The sequence below is a fragment of the Pithys albifrons genome, chromosome 8, assembly GCF_047495875.1.
Source record: "Pithys albifrons albifrons isolate INPA30051 chromosome 8, PitAlb_v1, whole genome shotgun sequence".
In the NCBI taxonomy this organism is placed as follows: Eukaryota; Metazoa; Chordata; class Aves; order Passeriformes; family Thamnophilidae; genus Pithys; species Pithys albifrons.
This window is the reverse complement of record NC_092465.1, coordinates 38,237,184-38,249,650: the sequence shown is the minus strand read 5'-3', so window position 1 is coordinate 38,249,650 and position 12,467 is coordinate 38,237,184.

The window sequence follows — 12,467 nt, the reverse complement described above, 5'->3', positions numbered from 1 at the left end:
CTCTGTGGCCTCTGCTGCAGCATCTCCAGTAGCTGCTTGTCCTCGTGTGGAGGAGCCCAGAGCTGAACGCATATACATACGTATACATGCACACACATACGTGCATGCACATACATGTACATACATACATGCACATACATGTGGGGGGGTGCACAGCCTGCAGGTGTGGGGGACAGGCAGGCAAAGGGCAGCAGTGAGGAGGGGCCACAGCCCTCCCTGTGCCCCACCTGGGCTGCAGTTGGTGGTGATGCTGCTCCCCAGGTCCCAGTGGGGACAGAGTGAGTGGCCAACAGCTTGGTGTGTGCAGGCCAAGCCCCTTCAGGCCGAGTACAGGTTTTTGTGAGGCCTCCTCAGTGATGGGAAAGCCAGCAGAGTACGCAGATGAAAAATGAGGTGTAGGTGAGGCAATGCCTCATTGCAGGGAAAGGTGGTGCAATAAGGATAATTAATTTTTTGCAGGAATACTCACTGGATTTTCATCCGTGGAAAATCATCTCACAGAGCTCACACTCAGACAGAGACAAAACACTTGTTTACTAAGTCTGAGGTAAAAAACTGCAAATACTAAAATGATGCTTTTCTTCCTTTATTTATTTTTTATTTTTCTCTGTAAGGGAAACTGACTGGGGGAGCTTTTATCCTCTGCAAGCCTCCAAATTCCTGATACTTTGCAAAAGAGCTTTTTCTTATTTTCCTTCTAGCTTGTGGCTCACAGGTAACACTGACTGAACATGTTGGTTGTGACTGGTTAAAATCTGGGCTGTGCTCCCGTACACCCCAGCACAGTCAAGGGACAGCAGCAACCTGTGCTGCTTGGCAGGTAGAGTGCAGTTAATTTGCAGCACAACCCCTTGCTGGCAGCTGGTATATTGAATCAGGTCCTTAAGCAATAAAGTCAGCATGGGCAGGCCCCTGAGACATCCCCATGTACTTCTCTCACGTTTTCATTGTCCACACAGGTGCTCACTGTACACTTGCAGCTCCTGGAGCAGTCAGGCTGCATTAAGCTGCCTACTCCCATTAAAAAAAAAAAGAAGGAATAAATGAAAGTTTTTAGCCCTTGCAGACAAAAAGTCTGGGAAGTACAACACAACTGCAGCTGGGAGGCTTAGAAACTTGGCTTTTTTGATTTGTGGATCTCTGGGCTTGGGCAGTGTTGTCTGTGTAAGAAAGAGTCCAGCAAGAAATACGAAACAGACTGAATAAACCCAGTAAGTGTGTTACTCTCAGCAGCAGCCAGTGACAAGCAGTAATAAATTACTGCTCAGGAGGGTGGCTGGGGCCAAATGAAAATATACTGTTAAGTGGAACATGAGCACCATCATTATGAAAATACACACCTTTGAGAGAATAAGAGTTGCACAAGGAGTGCAGCTTTGGCGGTGATTAATGTATGTGCAAATGAACAATCCGCAGTAGCTCTGTGTGCATATCCAGGCTGGAGAGCAATTGTGTATTCCAGCACACTGGAGCAGCTGGTGGCCCTGTCAGCCTGTGCACACCAGGACAGGGACACTGCCTCCTTAGGACAAACAGTCGGAGGGATGTTATCAGTGTCAATAGTGGCGTTGGCTCTGCTGCAGGTCCAGCAGTTCGTTGTCCCTTGGCCTGTGAGATGGGTTTTTTATTTGTGCAGGGCCTGGCGTGGCAGGGGGTGGTTTGGGCTCACTCCCTGGCCCAGCACCACAGGAAGGACATGGACCTGTTGGAGTGAGTCCAGAAAAGGCCAAGATGATCAGAGGGATGGAGCACCTCCCCAGCGAGGAAAGGCTGAGAGAATTGAGATTGTTCAGCCTGGAAAAGAGAAGGCTTCAAGGTGACCTAATTGCATTCCAGTACCTGAAGGGAGCCTACAGAAAAGATGGAAACTGTTTTACAAGGGCCTGAAGTGACAGGACAAGGGGAAATGGTTTCACACTGCCAGAGGGAAGGGTTAGATGGCATTTTAGGAAGAAATTCTTCCCTGTGAGTGTGGTAAGGCCCTGGCACAGGTGCCCAGAGAAGCTGCGGCTGCCCCATCCCTGGAAGTGTTGGATGGGGCTTGGAGCAACCTGGTCTAGTGGAAGGTGTTCCTGCCCATGGCAGGGAGTGGAATGAGATGAGCTTTAAGGTCCCTTCCAACCCAAATCATTCTGGGATTTTATGATTGACTCTGAGAAAGTATGTTCTGGCTTTGTGCTAGTGGGGTGCTGGGATGTGATAAATCTGTCCTGGTTTGGGGATGGCCATGCAGGGAAAACAGTCTGCCTCCCCACAGCTTCTGTTTTGCTTTGGAGAGCTTAACTAATTAACTGGTTTTGGTGGTGTTTAAAGGATATTCAAATATCCTGTGCTCTGCTCATGTCCCATCATTTATTCAATAGGAAAGAGGTCTCACTGGAGTTTTTTCCTGGTGTTTCAAAGCATTACAGACGCTCTTCTTGAGCCAAGAATGCAGTAACATCATATTGGAAATCATGGGGAGAGGTAAATGCTAGAATTACAAATACCAGATTAAGGTTATTTTTAAATCATACTAGGGCTTACATCCAAGAAAGAAAAATCAGGCTTAATTAGCACTGTGCTCTGCTGTGTTAATAAGGAGAAGTAAAAAGAGGATGAGGCTGAATAGAGGCATACCAAAGGGATGGTGTTCCTGGTCTGGCTGTTGTTTGGCAGTACCCTGGATTCCCTTCTTTTGAGACTGTAGGCAATGATTTTTAGCCTGGCTCTGAGTCCCAATTGTAAGTCTGTTTTCTATTGTTGTTTTCCTGTAGCAGACCAAAAGCATTGTAGGATCCTCCAGCTAATCCTGTAGTTTCCTGTGGGCTCACAAAGGAGTGGGCTGAGCCTGGCAGTGGACAAGGAAGACCCAGCCAAAATGTACAACTTCCATCCAAAGTGGAAGTCCGTGCTTGGTCTGGTGTGGGGCTTCAGAGCTGGAGTGTCATCCGTGGGGAGCGTTACAGCAAAGTGGTCTGGCCTGGATCTGCCCTACCCCAGTGAAGGTGTCTCATAGCCATGAGGCTGCTTTGGAAGAGCATGGTATTGTGGGCAGCTCTGCCTGTATGAAGACAATCTTGAGCTTTTAAATTCTCCATCATATCAAGGCTATTTTCCTTAACTGGGCCCTGCTTTCATTTAAATATCTCCCCATGCCTTAGTCATGTGCAAACAACCCTTCGACTCCTTTATGCTCTTTCTGAGCTGCCCTCAAGCAAAAGTTGTGATGTTTCAGTATGATGGTATTTAGCATGATGTAAGACAAATACATCCCTGTCCTACCCCAACTTCTGTTTTCTTCACTGGCAGTTATTTAAATGGGGAGCATGGAAGCATGGATGAGGAAGGTGCTCCATTCACAAGGGGCACTGCTTTGTCTGCATTGATCTGGTGTCTCGTCTCTTCCTTCAGGATGCTGTTTGCCAGGCATGGGGCCTCAGTTTCTCCAGTCTCACAGAGATCAGTCTTGCAAGCAATACACTCAATATTATGGGATTGCTTACTGCAAAGTGGAGTTCTCGTGAAGGTGCATGCTTAAGCAGGCTTCAAGTGCCTGTCTCAAATGTTGCACAACAGTAGATGTGGGAGTAGAATTGAATCCAGGCTATTTCTTGATGGTTGGTGCTATTTCTTAATGGTCCAGGCTTTTGGGTTATTTGCCTTTTCCTTTCAGAGTTCATGAGAACTGCAGGGTAAAATGTTTCTGGTGTATTCCAGGAGAAAAGAGCTGCTAAGTATTGCTCTGTTGAACCTTGTTCAAAAACTGCCTCACACTGCCAGTGCCACTTGCCACAGCTGGCAGATCTCTGGGGTAGGTTCAGAATGGAGCTGATGAACAGGCTAGCCAGGAGTATTCCACAATGACAGAGAGGCTCAAGAGCCCTGATGCATTTTGAGTTTCTTTTTCAACCCTTATCAGCTTGGAGCAGCTTTTGTTTTACTGTGTTCCTTGGAGGTCCCAGCTAAATCACATCCATGGCACGCCGTGTGTCAGCTGTCCTTGTAAATCCCTGCTCAGGGTCCCACGTAGCTGCACAGATGACAATGAGCCTCTCAGCTAAAATTCACAGGCACCAAAGAGCTTTGCCTGTACCATTTGACCTGGGATGTAAAGATCACATCTCCTCTTCACTCTCCAACACAAGTGGTTGGTTTTCCCACACCTTCCATACCAGTGTCTGGTGCTTTTCCTGTGAAAGAAACCATTCCCTTGGAATAGAATAAATATTGCAGGTTTCAACCTGAGTTATTCTCCTAATGCTCTGGGTTATGAATGAGACCCAGAGGTGCATAAAGCGAACAACGATTTATTTTCTGAATGTTCCCATTCCTTTCCTCGCTGAGGGTTGTTCTTACCCAAGTATAGGAAAAATAATAATAATAAAAAGGGAAGAAATAGTTTCTCCTGTTGGTGACTTGGTGTCCACTCTATGATCTGAACCCCCTATGCAGAATGACTCAAAGAGCAGGAAACCCTGTGTTGGTGGGGGAAGAAGCAGCTTGCAAGGTGCAGGCAAAGGGCAAAGAGGTGTTTTATGGAAAGGCCGTGTGCCCTCAGAGCAGCCTCAGCTGAGCAAGAGGAACACAGTTGCTGGAATGTTCCTGATGTGCAGCAGAGAGGAAGATGGTGCTGAAAGGCTGTGACTGAACAGCTCTGTAATTGTGAAAGTGGGGGTTGCAGTTAAAAAAAAACCCTCACCCACCTTGAGGTTTATTATGTGCCTTCTTGAGCTATTTGTGTGAAGGGAAGGATTCCCAGGGAAAAGAAAAGAGTGTGAAATATTTTGGGGAATTTTTTTTGTTTTTTTTTTTTTTGTGTAGTTCTGAAGAAATGTCATTATCTGAAAATAACAGGCTGCTTTACCTTTTCATAGAAGCATGGAGTCATGGAATGATTTGGGTTGGAAAGACCTCATTCCACCCCCTTCCATGGGCAGGAACACCTTCCACTAGACCAGGTTGCTCCAAGCCCCATCCAATCTGGCTCTTTAAACACTTCCAGGGATGGGGCAGCTTTTCTGGACAATTCAAACCACTGATTCTTTCTCAGAAGAGCAGCTTTTATAGCTGTCTCCATATACCCCCAGCTCCCTGGACACTGCATTGGTGTACCTGGGTGAAAGGGCTGCAGCAGGGATAGCAGTCCTGCCAGGATGTTGTCAGGATAGCAGTCTTTCAGAGATGCTGTCGGGATAGCAGTCCCCTGCCGGGATGCTGTTGGGATAGCAGTCCTGAGGAGATGCTATCGGGATAGCAGTCCTGAGGAGATGCTGTTGGGATAGCAGCCCTGAGGAGATGCTGTTGGGATAGCAGCCCTGAGGAGATGCTGTCGGGATAGCTGTCCTGAGGAGATGCTGTTGGGATAGCAGCCCTGAGGAGATGTTGTTGGGATAGCAGTCCTGAGGAGGTGCTGTTGGGATAGCAGCCCTGAGGAGATGCTGTCGGGATAGCAGTCCCCTGCCGGGATGCTGTCGGGATAGCAGCCCTGAGGAGATGCTGTTGGGATAGCAGTCCCCTGCCGGGATGCTGTCGGGATAGCAGTCCCCTGCCGGGATGCTGTCGGGATAGCAGTCCCCTGCCGGGATGCGGCCGAGCCGTGCAGGGAACAGGCTCCCACTAGAGCGCGCTAGGACAATTACAATGGGAATGGTTTTCTTCTGGCGTCGGGGTGGCACCATCAAAGATGCCTATGCAGGAAATGGCACTCTGTTTTTACACTGGGAATCTGGCCGGGTTTCCCCATCGTTTGGCCACAGTTTCCCTGGATGAAGCTGACGCGTGCTGCAAAGCCAGCTGGAGCTGCCTGGGAGCACTGAGGTTTGGGCTGAGTCAAGTGCTGGCAAAGACCTCTTGGAAGACCCCAGCCTGTGCAGAACGGGCAGGGAGAAGCTTTGTTCTCATCCCACAGTCCCTTTGTTTGCTGCTGTCTATTAGAGAGGAAGTGGAGTTCTCTGCTGTACTGGGACAAGGACAGTAGTCCAGCTCAAGGTCCCATTATTGGTCGCTGTTGTTATTTGTGCATTTCAAAGCTGCCCCTCACAAACTTGCCTGTCATCACACGAGTGTTTTCTGCCTCAACCTGGGCTCTTAGACCCATGTCTGCCACCCTCGTTTGCTTCATGTTTACTTAATTAGCCAGCTGGAGAACAATTCCTTTCATGATCTACAGTCTAATACATAAAGATGACAGTGACATGAATCTTGGCTTAGGATTCAATTTGCATGTTAATTTATTGTGGTTCCCCAGATAGCTGGAATTTGCTCTGACAGGATCTGGGAGCTGATGAAATGCTCCATGGGTGAGGTGTTCTCCTGTGTCCCAGCGAGAGCCTGGAGCGAGAGGTGACACAGTTTTGCTGTCCACCAGCCATCATCTGTTCTAGACCAGAGGATCTACAGCAAAAATCAGAGCCAAATTCATCATTGAGGGGGTTTTATTAGTACAGAATGCAAACAGAGCCATGGCTCTGGCAGTTGAGAAGCATCTGGAAATCGGTGAAGCCTGGCAAGAGAGTCTGCAACAGATTAAGGAATGCAGGCATTTTGTACAGCAATCCAGCCCCAGTCATCTTTGGTTCACAAAGTCCGTGAGACACTTGTCTAAGAAAGAGACAGGGAGGAAAAAGCAACTTTCCTGAGTGGAAGACTGTCTCTGAAGGCTTTAGGCACAAACCCCATCACTCCATGAAACTCACCTTTCTGTCTAACATCCAAGAGCTGGCTTACAGGGAAGGCAATGCTGCCACCCTGTATTCAATTCCAGCCCTCTGGGGCACCCAGGAAACTTCACAGGAGACCTGACAGCAAATGCAGGCAATGCTGCCACTCTCTATTCATATCCAGCCCTCTGGGGCACCCAGGAAACCTCACAGGAGACCTGACAGCAAATGCAGGCAATGCTGCCACCCTCTATTCATATCCAGCCCTCTGGGGCACCCAGGAAACCTCACAGGAGACCTGACAGCAAATGCAGGCAGAGCTGCCATTTTCCAGCATGCCTGAAAACACAGCAGGTTGCCAAAGGGGGCACGAGGAGGCTGTTCTGGAAGGACAGCCATAGGTGGTTATTTGTGTGTTACCTCAGAGCTCTGTGCGATCCGGGCCCCCGGGAGGGAACCGGGATACAGGATAAAAACAGGGCTTGCCGCAAGACCCTGTGAGCGGAATAGAAATCATGGCTAAACAGGAGCATGGAAACGGAGACAGAGCTGTGTGAGGAGACAGGGCCAGCATTACACAGCAGCCAGTGCCACAGCCAGCGAGGCTTGGAGCAGCCTCTGCCTGGCAGATGGGTTTATCCTCATCAAGATGGGTTTAGTTGCAGCAAATCAACCATTTTCAGGTTTTGCTGATTTTACCGAGGCTAATTTAATAACAGAAATGAAGAGGGAAACATTTTTTCATAAATCATATTCCTTTCCTTTCTTTCCTCCCAAGTAACTGGACCAGGTCACTGTGTTTTGGCCTTAGAAACATGGATAACATTTTAACTAAGAATTGTGGAGGGAAAAAAATGAAAATAAATGTTGTCTCTTTTCTATGTTCAAAACTTGATGGCTTTGGATTCCCCAGGAGTTTCTTGTGCTTTCTGAAATGCTGTTATCCTGTATGCCCTGCATTCATAATCAGTTGTAGCTCCTTCCTTCTGTTCTGACCTTCCTTGCTCAGAGTCTCCAGTTGCAACAGAACAAATTCTGGCTTTTCAGACTCATCTCACAGAAGCTTTATGGCTAGGAATGACTAGAAAAGAAAGGATTGGGGTTTTTACACAGAAAACATTATTAAAACAAACCTTTAATTTTTCACCTCAGTCACAGCCAAGTTTCTCAGCTTTTCATTAAAAACCAAGTATTTGAAATTGTTGGGGAGGCCTTAAAATGAACACTTTCAGGTTCTAGAATAAACAATGTCATTTCCCAGATAGTACTTTTCAGAAAACTAGGATTTAAACAGACTGGGCACAGAGTGGCTGGAGAGCAGCCAGGCAGAAAGGGACCTTGGAGTACTAATTGACAGGAAGCTCAACATGAGTCAACAGTGTGCCAGGTGGCCAAGAAGGCCAATGGGATCCTGTCCTGTATCAAAAATAGCGTGACCAGCAGGACCAGGGCAGTGATCCTTCCCCTGGACTCTGCATTGGTGAGGCCACACCTTGAGTGTTGTGTTCAGTTCTGGGCCCCTCAGTTCAGAATGGATATTGAGATGCTGGAGCGGGTCCAGAGAAGAGCAACAAGGCTGGTGAAGGGACTGGAGCACAAGTGCTGTGGGGAGAGGCTGAGGGAGCTGGGGGTGTTTAGGCTGGAGAAGAGGAGGCTCAGAGGTGACCTCATCACTGTCTAGAACTGCCTGAAGGGAAGTTATAGCCAGGTGGGGGCTGGTCTCTTCTCCCAGGCACTCAGCAATAGGACAAGGGGGCACGGGCTTAAGCTCTGCCAGGGGAAATTTAAGTTGGATATCAGAAAAAAATTTTTTACAGAGAGAGTAATCAGGCATTGGAATGGGCTGCCCGGAGAGGTGGTGGATTCACCATCCCTGGAGATCTTTAAATGCAAATTGGACGTGGCGCTGGGTGCCATGATCTAGTAAATTAACTAGAGTTGGACCAAGGGTTGGACTTGGTGATCTTGGAGGTCTTTTCCAACCCAATCGATTCTATGATTCTATGATTCCATTAACCGGGGTCCCCGGGTAAACATTCTGAGCTGGCTTAGTACAGCTCCAGATTTGGGAAATGCAAGGTTATGGTTGCCCTGTGGAAATTCAGGGAGGGGTATTGGTGTTTCCCTGTATGAAATGGGGGCAGCAGCATGTCTGTATTTGCAGTGCAGTTGAAATCTATTGGTGAAAAGCTTCAGGCTTCTATCAATCCCAGGCACAGACTGCCTGGGTTCCTGTGGCAAACCCACCTGGAAGAGGCAGGGAGCCTTCAGGATGGGGATGACAAACACCACCTCTCACCAGGAGGAGCTGAGGTGGGTACCAATCAACCTGGAGCTGCAGTGGTGCTGCTCATGGCTCCTGCCAGTGTTCAAGCTGTGTCCTGACCTGCTCATTGTTTCCTGACCCTTTGGGGGCAGGATCAGCATTGGCTTTGCATGGTGCATCTTTCCCCACTTTCCCCATGCTGTCTCCACATGTTTCAGGCATCAATACTGTGTCTCTGTGCCCATCTGTGCTCCTGCTCTGGAGTCACTGGAGCTCTCAGTTCTGCTTTAATTGTGTGGAGCTGTTTTTCCTGGGTAAATGAACAGACACATGGGGCTGACAGTTTTGGCCCTGTATGAGTTCAGTGAGAAAAACTGAGGCTGGGACTCAGGCCGAGGCAGCAGGGCCAGCAGGAATTTAATGGGGCTTCCTGCAAAACACAGCTACACACTTTCCACCAGGTTCTTCAGTTTACCTAACTAATGTTTTTTCTAATGTTTTCTCCAGCCCTGCTTTTTAATTTATGGTAATATCATCAATCACATAATTATGACTCTGTTAAGAGTTGGGTGACAAATAACACCAGGGTAACACTTCAGTTTATTTTGCTGTGTTTTACTGACCAATTGAAAAGAAGCAAAACATGCTGGGGACAGAATTTCCAAAATACAAAATTTTGCTGACAATATGCAACATTTAACTGTTTCATGGAAATCTGGAAAGTAAGACTTTTTTGTTTTCTTTTGTTTTTATTTACACTATTTTTCACATAAATACACACTTTGTCAGGCCTGGAAGAGACTCTCTTGGGTCTGTTTGTGTCCATTTAACCCCTCTGACAGGCACACATCAGCATCATAACAAACACAGAGGGGAAGAATCATTTCTCCAGGCAAAAGGCAGCTTAATCCAATAGGTCAGGTAAAAATCCTTCAAACTGAACATGGAGAGTTCTTCCTTTGTAGATTAACCACTGGAAGAGACTGAAATCCCAGTGTTGGGCAACATCAAATCCCACTGATGCCATAAGCCATGGCAAGGAGCACAGTGAGACTAGGAGTGAAGAGTACATGTGATTGAGACTTGTGAAATGATTTTTACTCCTAAATTAGAGACTTGGGCCTAATGTTATGTTTTGGGGAAGGGATGTTAATTCTTCACATCCTGTGTTTTTGTTCAGTTTTGGTGTTTCTTTACCAAAGGCCTTTACTGACTCACTGATTGTAATTTTACTGGATCATCAGCATCACCTCACCTGGAAAGAGAGCAGCTCTTGGCTTCAGAGACATTTTAGGCTAAAGAGATCCTCTTCTAAACACCTGGGGAAGGCCCTGAATGCTGAGTGTCACAGGGTTCCTTGTGTCCCCAAGAAGCAGGAATAAATGCCAAGGCTGGGGGATATCCAGTGTTTGAAGTCTGCTCTGCAGCTCTGCTGCAGACCTCCAGTGTGACAACTGGAGAAGATCCTACCCTTGCACAACAGAAACAAGCCAGAGCTATAGCAGGGAGTAGATTTAGCCTTCCCAGTTTAACCCATAAAGAAGTTTCCACCCTATTAACCAAAGCATACGACATGGCTGGCTGTGCCAGGCTTGGCTTAACACCAGGCTGTGGCAGGTTCTCCCTGGCTGGTGCTGGCCAGAGGCTGTGCCTGGCCCTGCTGGTGTGGCTGGTGTGAGCAGGACTAGATTAATTCCTTCCAATCTTTTCCCACCTTCTCATTTCACCTTTTCCCTGCCATCAGTATTTATGTTCTCCTCTGCCCAAAGACTCATTGCTACTTGCTTTGCATCTGATCACATAATTTCACTGCAGATCTTGGAATAATTAGTGGGTTTGGGTGGATTTCTTTCTGAGAATGATAAGACACTGGTGGTTTGGGTTTTGGTTTCATTGTTTGTTTATTTGTTTTGCTTTTTAATTGAGAAAATGAAGCTCTAATTCATTTGCTTTAGAGAACTGAAAGCTGCAACTGAAAGTTGCATGAAGGTTGAAGACTAGAAGGCAAGCACTGAGAATATATGGAGTGTTTTTATAAACCTCTCAATTTTCAAGCCTGACTTGAAAGTTCTGGGTGGTTGGGGTGGGCTGTACTACACAAACAATATCCACTTCCAACGCTGTGCATTCAAAAGCCTCTCATGGTTGGCAGTGTGAAATCACTGTTATTTCTCCTGCAAATACTATCATGTAATACTATTCCTGCCAGTTTGATGCCACAGTTGGAGCTATGCCATGCAATGCACTCATTTCTTTTACTTCCACCTGGTAGCTGAAATCCTGCAGCCCTCCTGAACTTGTTTTGCTGTTTCCTCCTGATTTTCACTTGTGCTCAGATAAGTGCTGAGTCCTCTTTGCAGTTCTTGCCTTTCCCCTGTGTTCTCTTCTCTACACCATGACCAAAATTTGTTTGCACTGGATTTTTATGAGTTTTTTCCCTCCCTAATAAAGGGTCGACTTGTTTTTGGAAGTTCCCCCCATCAGTTCTGACATTTCCTGCAGCCTGCCATTGCTTAGCAATAATTCCTATCACTTCCCCCGATTTTCCTGGAAGAAATTCTGATTAGGCAATAAGTGCTGGGCTATCCATCATTTCATGCCAAGCACAAGTCACACGGTGCTTCTCAGCCCATAAGGCACAGATCGTTCTTAATCAACCCAAGTGTGCCACGAACAAAAGAGCTAAGGGCCTGATTTCCATGGCCTTCCCCTTGGGATCCTGTCTGACACTACAGAAGGGAGGCAGAGCCATTGTAAGTGCCATGTAACAGTGCAGCACAGCTGATTAAACCCCTGCAAAGCTCAGATGGCTTCACAAAAGCCCTGTCAGTCAGCTCGCCTTTGATTTCAGGTGTTATTTTCATTTATTTGCAGTATCACCGGTTATGTGTAGAGTGTTTGCTAAACACTGAAGAGTAATGATCCTGTCCCACCTAACTGACAGCAGAAGGGCTGACAAAGGGAAGGGGTGCTGTAAAAGTGGTAATTTATGTGTGAGTCACACTTCCCAACCAGCTGTGCTGATAAAAAATGGCTGGAAAAGAACAACAACAAAATTACCTTTGTGAAAAAAACCCAACCCAAACACCTAAATATTTGGACCAGCAGTTAAAGATGCCTTATTGCCAACAGCACAGGGAAGGGAGTCCTGGAGAGGCACTGAGGTTTCTCAGATACAGACCTGTGTAGGCAGAGATGTTTCTGGCACAGACACCTGCACCTAACACAGTATGGAGACAGCAGCAGCAGGTCTTGCCTATGGCACAGAAAAACCTGATAAAGAAGGAAGGAAAACAGAAGATACCAAGTGTAGGAGATGAGAATTGGTAAGCAGGGGTGGAGTTATAAGCTGAGAGCAGTTGGTGAGGCAGGGGAGGAAGACTTTGGAGGTACTTTTTTGATGATTTGCCAGGTGGTCCCATACCCACCTAATGCACAGAATTCTGCAGGAAGATTTTTGTTTTGATCCAGCAGTGTTACCTGGGGACTGACTTTGCTCCACTTAGAGGCAATGACAGACTCCTATTGATTCATGGGAGCCATAGAAATCAAAGCAAACT